Source organism: Brachycentrus maculatus, unplaced genomic scaffold, assembly GCF_059751285.1.
Source record: "Brachycentrus maculatus isolate JH-2025_06_01 unplaced genomic scaffold, ASM5975128v1 h1tg000144l, whole genome shotgun sequence".
NCBI lineage: Eukaryota > Metazoa > Arthropoda > Insecta > Trichoptera > Brachycentridae > Brachycentrus > Brachycentrus maculatus.
This window is the reverse complement of record NW_028280897.1, coordinates 2,180,918-2,193,816: the sequence shown is the minus strand read 5'-3', so window position 1 is coordinate 2,193,816 and position 12,899 is coordinate 2,180,918. Positions and strand designations below refer to the sequence as shown.

The 12,899-nt window shown below is 33.7% G+C and overlaps 1 protein-coding gene across 2 annotated transcripts in view; it reads right to left on the bottom strand.

Moving 5' to 3' along the window:
* Positions 1–12,416, bottom strand: part of whd (carnitine O-palmitoyltransferase whd) — a 99,999-nt gene extending 87,583 nt beyond the window's left edge. For both annotated transcript variants that reach the window (XM_088260970.1, XM_088260971.1), the window contains exon 1: positions 12,188–12,416. The gene's annotated coding sequence lies outside the window, so the exon portion shown is untranslated. The remainder of the gene's footprint in view (positions 1–12,187) is intronic.
* Positions 12,417–12,899: the final 483 nt, after the last annotated feature.

Here is a 12,899-nt window from a genome sequence, read left to right as displayed (position 1 = left end):
ACTAGGGTAGTCAGAAGAGGTAGGTAGTAAGGTAGTTGGTACTACTTAGTAACGTAGGGTAGGTAGGTACTGGTGGCGTTTTTATATGTCACGCGGGTAAGTTAAGATAGGATAATATGAACTTGATACTGGCAGAAACATCCTTTCACTGGATGACTGCCAAATATTTTTTTTAAGTTCGGGTAGCCACTGCTTTTGTGCCTGTATAGAAGGCACGCCTCTGCAAGATAGTTACCGGATATCCGTTTCATCTCAAGTTTTAACCTATTTTTTACGATTAAGAACGTCTTGTCTTTGCATTTTGATAGTTAATATAAAGTGTGATAAAATAAACGTCCAAAAGCTGTAATGGGTATTGATTCTTACATGGATCTATAGAAAACCAAATACACCCGACTGGATTCGTGAAATATGGGACAGGTAGGTACGGTGTAATATAAATTATCGATGAGGTCTATTTAAATATCGGTTATCGACGCATGAGTGCTGAGCGCCGGTAATTTACGATAATATGAATATTCAGAGCGGACAAAGGGTAGGGGTAGGGAGGCGAAAACCGGTCTAAAATGTTTTTGTACGAACAAGGTCAAATTTGGGAGGCGTATACGTGTATTAGTCGGTATAATAAAGTGTCTAGTATTTGTATAATATGTAAAGCGAAGATTAAAAAAATAAAACAAGTATAAATCGGATATTTGAACACGATCTTTGCGAAACGAATTGCGATGCAGTCGGCCAAACTTGACACTGGAAACGCGAAATGCCACCTTCAAATGCTAGGCTGGTCGCTCACCTCAGTACGTAAAATCGAAAGTCCTTCAACTTGTTGATGTTTTCAAATCCAACCTTCGAGCAACAACATAAATTTGATTCCACAATATGCACGCCGCCATGTTGGTTTCATTTGAAAGTCAGATGGGCCGCTAAATCTCAACAGTTTTTTTTTGTTTTTTTCTCATGGCGTTGGAAGCAAAATTCACGCGGGTAGCCGAGTTTGCATTTTTGGCAAACGACGGGAAAAAATCACAATGGCATCATACCTCATATCACAAAAAAAGGCTATCTATTCCACTTGATAATTATTCCTGGATATAAGCAGCGGATGTGTTGAGATGGTTTGGACATGTGGAACGTATGAGTGAAGAAAGAACGGTTAAACAAATTTAAGAGGCGAATGTAGTTGGAAAAAAGCAGAGGAGGACCGAGGAAAACTTGGCATAATCAGGTATGGCAAATACTTGAAAGCGGCCGGGTCAGGAGTCGTAATAATCGTCGGGTATGTATGAGGAGATGCATGAATGTAGAAGAGGCAAAGAATGTTTGCAAAGACAGAGTGGTGTGGCGTTCGGTTCTCTCTGCCTATCCCTGCGGGGAAGCGGCGTGATGGTTAGTTAGTTAGTTATAAGCAGCGGCGAGTCCTGGTATGGAAGTGAATCATGGAGTTGGCAAACGGATGAAAGCAGACTGAACGCAGTCGAAATTTTGCGTTAAAAAAGAGGATCAAGCTGAATATTGTTTTCGGCCCATTCACCGAACCTACGACGCGCATAATGGTCATTTAGTCTATTAATGGTGAATGGGCAAAACGTGCTGACTACAAATTAACTGTCAACTGTCAAATTGACAGTCGGTAGAAACAACAATGTTGCCAGATTAAAAGCCAAACCTAAAAAAAACACCCTACACAAAGTGACTGAATAATTTAATGAAATTAAATTCTACTGTAAAAAAGATTTATAAAAATGACAAATCATATTTTATTTATTGTTTCGGCATTCACTTTGTGGTAAGACATGATGAAATTGTGAAAGAAAAACACATGTTTTTTACCACTTGAGTTTATTTTATTATGACGACTAACTAGTTTCGGAAGCTATGCTTCCATCTTCAGGTCAAAATATAAACTTTATATCCGTCTAAATATAAACTTTAAACCGAAACTAGTCGTCATAATAAAATAAACTCAAGTGGTAAAAAAACAAGTGTTTTTCTTTTACAATGACATCAAAAATGTTTTTAAAAACGGCCAAGTCATATTTTTCTACGTTTCACGACCACTTCACACCCTGAATGTTGCCAAGCAATTATGAGGGACCGACATAATATATAATTGATAATTCTTGTTCGATAGTGTTTGTAAAATGACTAATACATAAACACATAATGAGAAACGTCTTGAAAATAAATAAGATATAATATATATAATATAATACCATCGTAGAGAATCGTGATAAATACTGATAAATACTGAAGTACAATAGATTTCTTTAATCATTATTTACGTATCAAAGTAATTATTTGCAGTCTTGTGGTTTGAAATTGTAAATATAATAAATACATACGTCAAAAGGGCAAAAAAAATATACATGTAATATCTAGAAATGAATTTGGTATCATACATGATAAAAAAAATGAATGACATTGGTACCATAAACCTAGCTAGGTTTATGGTACCAATGTCCTTGACACAAAATGCCGAACCCTCTTCTAGTGGAACGGAAGGTCTGTAGATTACAGTCGACAGTCCGTTTTCTCCTGAGATCAACATACTTTCACTGGGTGACTGCCAAATAAATATTTTTTTTAAAAAAAGGCTCTTGTCTGTGCAGAATGAAGTGTCACCATCTCTGAAGCCTAGTTTGTGTCTGATATTTATAAAACACGACACTTGACTCTTTAAACTACCAAACATAGCTTCTTCTGATCTTCCTTTTCCTCTTCTCCCTTCTATTTCACCCTATTTTATAGTATTAAAAAGATCGTCGCGACGCGGGATATTTCTTTACAATCTAGAAACTAGGAACACTCCGCTTGTCAATTTTTATATCCGGGTAATTATTTACATAATTTTCCAGCGTCACAACTCGAACGCTTCTAATCTTTCTCTATCTCTTAGTTATCTTTCACAGATTTTAATCATCTTTTCTTGACGTTTTATTTTATATTCATCAATTAATTTAGTACTCAATTTGTGGTGATATCGATCCATTTTGAATATTATCATTTAATGATTATTATATTATATAGTAGCACATGTTTCGATGCGCCTAACATCATTTTATAACAAAGCATGTAACAACAAAAAAATCGGTTCTGAATTTTAAATTTCGAACCGAATTTTCGTAAACGGTATTTGATAATGATTTGAGGGCATCGAAACACGTGTCACAATATATGAAATAATTAGTGATATTTACCTTATTACCGATTAAAATAAAAAGTACATTTTCTTACTTAATACCTGCATATACATCTTATGTATTCTGGTCTTAAATTCACCGTAGTTTAAAACGTTCAACACATTGGGTGCGACATACGCGCCAGGCGCGTACATCTGACATAACAATGAGTCAAATTGCTTAAAGGTATCAATCGCGCAATTAAAAGTATACCCTTACAGTCTTGAAACAATATTTTACCTCAGTGTTTCGAAAAAATATATATAAAAAATAAATAATTGATTGTTCATATATGAATGTCAAGGTAAGTCCAGTAAAGCACCTTTTTCGTCCTCTTTCGTGCTTGACTGGATACCTAGAATAGGACGCAAAAGCGTGGGTAGGCCCCAGACATGACGGTACGATGACATTAGGAAAGTGGCCTACACTGGAAGAGAGTCGTCCAACACAGAACTGTGGAAGTCCAAGAGGGAGGCCTTTGTTCAATACTGGACGCAAGAACAAGGCTGAAGTAAGTAAGCATGTGAATGTAAAATTTGCAGGTGTAAACTCAGCTTTAGTCCATTCGGTGACTCATGTTTATACTCGCTTGTAATCACGAGGCGCGCGTGAGTGCTTCACACAAAGAGAACAATGTGTACCTACTAAATATCTACTAAGAGAAATTTCATAGTTTTAGCGTTTTTGAATCATCAGCGCTTTTGAACTATCATATTGTTCACGATATATTGAACGCAGTGAACGTGTCATCTTGCTCCAAGAGAATTTAGTCAATTATTATTGCGATGCGAACGGACGGGAATTTTTCGCACAACATTTTTGTCATTACTAAGATTGATATTGAGGCCATATCCTTGTGAGACCGTGTTCATTAAATTGACTAACAGTTCGACTTTTGTCTCACGTTCAGATGATGCTGCGGTGCCGTCACAAATCTCATAAACGATTCAATACACATTTTATGGCGTTTTTCTTTGTTTCGTTGTATATTTGTGATATTTTTATCTGGGTTCGATCGAACCCCAGTAGTTCGGCGAATCAGTATCCCGGGTTCGGATCCCTCAACGTTTTGGTGTAAACTACATATAAACAAATGGTAACATACTCTGTTATTGCTAAGAAAGCTCAGGAGCTTTTCATTTTGTTTGTTGCAACATATCTTTGCGAGCAATCTTTTTCGAGGATGCTGGATATAAAAACGAAGAAAAGGAACAGACTTTGTTGCGAAAATTGTATGAGAGTGGCACTTGCCAAGGTAAAGTCGCGCATATCTGAACTGGTTTCTGAAAGGCACACAGCAGAAGTCACAGTGATTTGCAGTAAATATTCCTTATTTTGTTTTTATGTGAAAATCATGTTTAATGATTTTGTTCTTTGTTTTTAATGGTTCTGTTCATTTTGTGCACTATGTATAAATATATATCTATGTTTTTAATTTGAAAACATAATATTTTATACTTCCAATTAAGGGTTCGGTGAACGCGCATATAAAACTGGTGGGGTTTGGTACCTCCAACACGGTTAAGAACCACTAATAATAGATTTTTCATATTAAAACTTAATTTACCAACGATTTTTATCAAGATTACTATTATATTTTTATTATTATTATTATATTTTTTTAGCACGTAGTAAATATCCTTTCTAAATGAATTTGAAATCGATATGATTTACGTGACAATTATTTCTAGATTTACAGTTGCCCTTTTGCAAAAAGGTTCTCTGCTAAAGAAACACTTTCCAAATCCAATCATAGATGGCTGTTGTTAATTCAATCACGAAATATCATGAGATAGATCATATATGTATATATATATATATATATATATATATGTATATATATATATATATATATATATATATATATATATATATATATATATATATATATATATATATATATATATATATATGTATATATATATCGGCCTATGACAAGCTCTGGAAATACTCAGACTTCCATATTCTTCTTCATCTGTGTTGAGATGTCAAATTCAGTGGCGTGCATAGAGAATTAATAAGGGTAGCCAGAAGAGGTAGATGGTAAGGTAAGATAGATACTACTTACTAGGGTAGGCAGTAAAGGTATGTAGTAAGGTAAATTACTACTTAGTAAGGTAGGTTAGGTACTGGTTGCGTTTTTAGGTTGGTTGCTTTTCTGCCTATATACACGCCCCTAGTCAAATTAATGTAAAAATGAATGATTTCAATATTAAAAATTATACAAAATTTTGGCGGCGAAAGACGTTTGGCAATTTACACATTTTCCGAAAGTTGTGCAATGCGACACCGGAGTCAGTTTGGTTTGCAAGTGTGTAAGTTAAAAATATATCCCATACAGATATACGTATCGAGATATGTGGTACGTGTACGGGACAAAGTTCGTTATGGGCCGGTTTTCGAGTGTGCCAGCGAGCCGCATCGCCCACTAAAAGAAGCACCGTAATAAAAAAACGCGAGATGGTAAAATGAAAACGCCGAGCAGTAATTTCCGAGCCGTTTGGCGTGCGATGGGTAAAAACGGCGATACGTTTTTGTGTCGAACGACGTTCGCTGCTGATAAAACTTTTGTAGGTTGATCGTAATGGCCCAAAAAGACGGGACGGTTGCTAATCTGAGTCTGGCAGCAAAAGGTTGAATGACATTCTCTCAATATCGAGACGGCAGTTCTCCTTATGCATATATATATATATATATATATATATATATATATATATATATATATATATATATATATATATATATATATATATATATATATATATATATATATATATATAATATATATATATATATATATATATATATATATATATATATATATATAACGTGGTAATATTTTTCTTTTGAAAATTAAGTGTAAATAATATGTAAAGTGGGTGTATAATAATAAAATAAACAATGTGTTGCTTTGTAATTAAAGTTTATAATTAAAGTTTATTCTTAATTTATCTTTATAATAATTTTTATATCTATCTATCTATCAATCTATCTGATTCTGACAGTTAATTTTTCCTATCGGATCTCTTTTGTTTAATTCTGTGCGACGCATGCGGCATCTGGTGGTAGAACTGTTTTATGTAGGTACTTTTTGTAAGTACTTAATAAAATGTATAGGTAGGTACCTAGTTATTTTATTACATCTCCCCCCTTGGGGATGAAAATTCATAGTAAAATTTTCACTCGTCCTCCGGATCATCTTCTTGTAGTGAAGGGACTGGTATAAGTTTAGTGATATGATAAAGTTTTTTTTTTTTTTTTTTCTTTCTTTCTTTTTTTTCCTTCTTTTTTTTTTTTTTTTTTTTCTTTCTTGTTTTTTTTTTCTTTCTTTCTTTTTTTCCGTTCTTTTTTCTTTCTTTTTTTTGTATTTTTTTTCTTCTTCTTGACCCTTTTAAAGTAGACACAGTTTTTTTTCAATCCATTTGTTTTTTTCTTTTGAATTCCTTCATTTTTATTCTGATCTCTTAAAGTATCTTCTAATTTAACCAAATTTATAACTTTTAATTGTTCATCTGCATTTTCATTCGATTTTAATACTGGATTCCTGCTTAGACAATCTACTTCTAAATTCTTCTTTCCTGGAGTATATTTTATTTTATCTTTCGTAGAAGTTTTTTCTACTTTATTTTTATTTTTATTTTTCAAGCACTGTTTCTGTGTTATTTGTATGTCTTCATTTTTATTCTGATCTTTTAAAATATCTTCTAATTTAACCAAATTTACAACTTTTAATTGTTCATTTGCATTTTCCTTCGATTCTAATACTGGATTCCTGCTCACACAATCTGCTTCGAAATTCTTCTTTTCTGGAGTATATTTTATTTTATATTTTGTAGAATTTTTTTCCACATTATTTTTATTTTCATTCTTCAAGCACTGTTTCTGTGTAATTTGTAAATCTTCATTTTTATTATTAATCTTATCATCCTCCTTTGTTTTAAACCAGCACGTTGCTTCAGAGTGATATCGAGTTCCCTTATTTAAATTTTCACAAATCTTACATGGACTTTTATCTTTAATTTTATCACTAGTTCTTAGATTTCCACGTCTTCTTTGATTATCTTCTAATCGTTTTCTTTGATCATCTTCTAATTTTTCTCTCTCACTCCGAACATATTGTAGTAATTGTTTTAATACATCTAATGTTTCATAATCCATTTCCAATTAACAAAATTGTCGTTTTATAACGTGGTAATATTTTCCTTTTAGTTTTAATAACTTAGAATTTATTAGAGAAACATTTGAACCTGAATCGTAAATTCCAAATATTTCAATTTGATCATTTAGTAATAGTTTGACATTTATTAATGGTGTTACTATTCGTTTTTTTGATCGGTTTCGTTTAACTTAGCTTCTATAACTGAATTGTTTACATGTCTGATAGTATTTTTATTATTAAACTTATCATCCTCCTTTGTTCTAAACCAGCACGTTACTTCAGGGTGATATCGAGTTCCCTTATTTAATTTTTCACAAATCTTACATGGACTTTTATCTTTAATTTTACCACTAGTTCTTAGATTTCCATATCTTCTTTGATCCGAAAACCTTTTTTTATTTACAATGTGTTCGTGTTTTTTTACTTCATTGAATAAATCGACTGTATCTTCTAATTTTTCTCTATCAATCTTATTAATTATAAATTCTGGTAAACCAGCCACAATAAGATCTACTAAGGTACCCATGTCGATCGTTCTTCTCATCTCCAACAAAAGTTTTTCCTTCCTTATGGCATAGTCTAACAAGGAACCGTCGTTATATTTAAAAGATAATGCAAACATTACATGGTTCCATCCCTTGTTTGTAAATGTTTTACAAAAGTTGTTTTTCCATACTATCCATTCTGAGTTCATGGAAAATTTTATCATCATCGAACTGTACCAATCTTCACAACTTTTATCCATAAACAATCTTAATATTTCAATTTTTTTCTCATCCGTTGTCACCTCAAAACGTGTACATTCTTTTTCAAAAATATCCATCCACTGGTTTGCATTAGGATTTTTGCTTGTAAATTTTTCAATGATGAACTTCTCTGAAATATCTTTTAAATTTTGATGTTTGCTTACCTGAGCATTTTGTATTAATTTTTCTAGTAAGTTTTCTAATGTTTGAGGAGCAGTATCCATTTTATTGTCGTTTTATAACGTGGTAATATTTTTCTTTTGAAAATTAAGTGTAAATAATATGTAAAGTGGGTGTATAATAATAAAATAAACAATGTGTTGCTTTGTAATTAAAGTTTATAATTAAAGTTTATTCTTAATTTATCTTTATAATAATTTTTATATCTATCTATCTATCAATCTATCTGATTCTGACAGTTAATTTTTCCTATCGGATCTCTTTTGTTTAATTCTGTGCGACGCATGCGGCATCTGGTGGTAGAACTGTTTTATGTAGGTACTTTTTGTAAGTACTTAATAAAATGTATAGGTAGGTACCTAGTTATTTTATTACATATATATATATATATATATATATATATATATATATATATATATATATATATATATATATATATATATATATATATATATATATATGTGTGTGTGTGTGTGTGTGTATATATTTTTATGAGATCGTAGACAATGGATGTCAATAGATTATAAGAAATAGGGGTAGACTTGTGGAAGCTGGTGTCAACGATGTATGATGTGTGCAAGGAAACTGATTTGCTGATGAATGTGCAGAATATCTTCTTCTTCTTCTTCTTTTTGTAGATCCTAGGGATCTGTTTGTGCCTCAGCATGTCGCTCTTGGGATGTTGACTCCCAGCTGTCTTTCCTTTGCAGAATATCGATAGTCATATATCGGGTAATATTGGCTGGCCTTCGGACTTCCAATGCTGATAAATCTATCAGCCAATTCAAACACCTTTGAATGTCTTAAATCATTAAAAAGTATCCGAATTTGATTTTTTTTCAATGGGTACGTTTTAAAAAATGCTAAAATGCTTGATTCTTTTAGTTTTCAAGGAGCATCGACTTAAGAATAATGCTAAAATACGTCTCTTTTATTTTTGAAGGAGCATAAATTTTAAAATAATGCTAAAATATTAGTATCTTATATTTTTAAAGGAGCATCGATTTTAGAATAATGTAAATACGTCTCTTTTATTATTACAGGTATCAGACTTTTAATTTTATATGGACAAATTTAAAAATTCGTTACAAAAATATTCTCCCCTCCCTCCATTTAAATACAAATATGTCCTAATCATCGCTTAAAATATTAAAAGCACGCGGTACCTTATGCAAAAAATTGTGAATACTTATTTAAGTTACGACGATATATCGAGATAAGTGACAAAATACGGATGCGATTTTTTACACAATCGACTTATGAATTAAAATGAATGATTTAATGTATAATATCACCGTCAGAGGAATGCAACTTCTCCCTATGTTTTGGAAGGTTTAAATTACATTTTTAATGCAATTTTTACTTGGTTAATACCACTATTTCTTAAATTCTATTGTGACACGGGTTCATGCATTCAGCATCATTATGAAACACGGTAATTCGGCGTTTGATAATGACGCGGAAAGCATCGAAACACGTGCCACAATAGACTTTTAGAAACAGTGGCATTTCTTCTTCATTCAAACACGCATCTTTACCCGATGGTGCATAGGGCACTGCATTATATAAACGCAGTGTTATCTTGACACATGAAGGGAAGGTGATCAGCTCTGCGCTTCAGGTACTGGTACCTGAAGCGCAGGGCTGAACCCGGAACCTCCAGCACGATAGCCGAGCGTGCTGACTATTATACTACGGAGGCGGACAAAAATGGACTGATATTACCACAAAGCGATAAATAATAATAAAATTTAAAACAAATTTGAATTTTATAAACATACATATAATGCATACATAAAGGTGGAGACTGACCAGAGCATTTCGTCGTAACGTAACACGTTACGATGCGAGCATTCGTATAGTCAGTACAGCGAGCCGAGCGCTCCATCCATAGTTTCGGATGCTCGCCGCGAGCGATGTTACGACGTTATGTTACGACGAAATGCCCCGGTCAGTCTCCACCTTAAAATGTTAAGGTGGGGGGACAGACCTCCACATTTCGTCGTAAAGTAACATTCGCGGCGAGCATCCGACTTCGGGTGTAGTACGAGCTCATCTCGTTGTACTGACTATACGAATGCTCGCATCGTAACGTGTTACGTTACGACCAAATGACTCCGGTCAGTCACCACCATTACATTCACAATCAGACAAATTTACGGCGAAATATTTTGGTTCACTAGTCCGTCTATATAGAGTAGTCGTTAGCGCATTTGACTAATGTGCAAGCGGTCTTGGGTTCGACAAACGTATAAGTGATTTTCAGTGTAATACGTTACCCTAGACTGGCACCTAACGCGCAGACTGTCCACCTTGTCATCATGGGATTGATGATTACATTGAATTCAGTATCGATTCGATACAGCGTACGCGTACGTCTTGAGGGAACGTCTGTTCACGCACGATTTTTTTTAAGAATGTACATTGGATATTTTTTGCTTTTTAGAATACATATACTTCTACTACTACTACCATCACGCCGTTTCCCCGCAGGGGTAGGCAGAAAGGTTGGAACGCCACACTCTTCTGTCTTGACATACACTCCTCCCCTCCTTCACATCTATACATCTAGTCATACATGCCCACCGATTGCGCAGACTCTTGACACCACCAGATTTTAGGTTCTGATTGATGCCAAGTCTTTTTCGGCGGTCCTCGTTCTGTTCTCCCGCTCACATTCGCCACATATATTTTCTGAGTCATTCTCTCGGTATCCATTCGCTCCACATGTCCATACCACCTTAACGAACTCTTCCTAATCTTTTCAATTATCCCTTACATTCAGCCTTACATTCCTTTCTTTGTAGCAGTAAATAGAAAAATTCATTAATGTTGAATGAGAACGGCAACATCGGCATACGAAATTATATTGAGGAACACGAAACCTTTAGAAAGCTTAAACATTAAATACCGGCAGTGTAACAGTTAGCCTACTACAATTACTGGCGTATATATGCAGCTAAACAGCGGGCAATAGGTTTATGTCACGATGTTGGTTTACTGGCTAATAAATTAATATGAAAAATCACATGACTATCGGTAACATTCTTATTGAAATCTGTAGAGAACTAAGAAAATGATTAATGAAAATATTGATTATATCGGCTGTTATAAACACTTCACGAGTCTAATACAATCCTTTATAGGTTGAGTATATGTAGGTATCATCATACCAAAACTCACTACCTTAAAGGTTAAATTAGATATTCCTCCCGTGTGACAATGGCCCATTAATAAGTTAGTTGTAAAAGGACAAGAATTTATGAAAGTAGGAAAACAAATTGATAAGAAAACTGGGAATCGTATTGCCATCCACGTGTCATGTTTTCATAAACAACGATTGACCATCGTTGCAAACTAGTTTATTTTAACCTTTCCCTTGCTGTACTAAAAATTTCGCGTGCAACATGATATGTATTTTGTATACCATATAAAAATATTATTTAAAAGCGGGAAATATGTGAATGTTGCTTTTATTGACCATGGTTGAAGTGGAAATGTATCAATTTTGTAATTTTAACTGGTAAGTATCTGAAAAGAATGAGAAAAAATAGATCGCAAGAGGCCCCCACGGCTAGCGTAGTAGTACAACCACCCCGAAGGGCGACCTGCGCACTAATAAAAAAGGATATCGGCGGAAACAGTAAGCCGCGTGCGCGTGTACACAAAGCATGACACACTGAGAAACGATTGTGTATTGGTGATTCTAACCCCGATTTTTTAAACAATTTATTTATTTCCGTCGCTGCAAGTGAATAACTTAATATTTTAATACTTTTGTGTTATAAGCAATTGTATTACGGAGGATTACAAAAATTCTGAGCCCGTATCTACTATATTTTACATTGATAATCTCATTTTTAAAGTCGAGTTGTACTAAATATCACCGGGAGAGAAAGGTTAAATAAAATGAGGATGCTTACCAGAAAATGACTGAAGAAAACACCTGTACTGAAGATTCGTGGTCTGAATTACAAACTATGAATGAATCTCGGCTTCACCATGGACAGTAAAGTTTATAAAATACTCCAGGTAAAGAATGTTATTTGCACTTGTAAAGTCAGAATTTAAAGCAAAGTAGCACTACTCCAAATCATAACTTAACCGTGAGTGTTCTGGACAAGCGAACATCGAACGCGGACAGGCAATACCACACGATTGAAGCGAGGGGCCTATTATAAAAATGTTTATCAGTGCTACCAACGTTAAAAGTCGCACTATCACACATGCAAACACTATAGGTACTAGCAAAGATTAGTGGCATCTCTGTCATATTGACGATATCTCTGTCATGTTTTAACACGAATACCGTGTTTTAAAAAATCCAGAAAAATAAATATTCACACAAAAAAATAGCCTACGCAGAAAAATCAGCTGATAATTATACTCAACCGCCTTGTAAAGACAAAAAGGAAGAAGAAGCTCAAATGTCAAAATAAAAGTAACCTAAAAATGTCATTGACATAAAACTCGGTAAGATGTGTTTTGTAATTTTCCCACCGTTGTTCAGTGCGGGAAAATGGCAATATACGAAACTGAAATTGAAAAATAAAAAAATTTAATGAATCTATTTTGATTTTGACATTATTCAACGAAATTGAAAAATTAAAAAATTCATTTTGGTGGTAAAGTTGT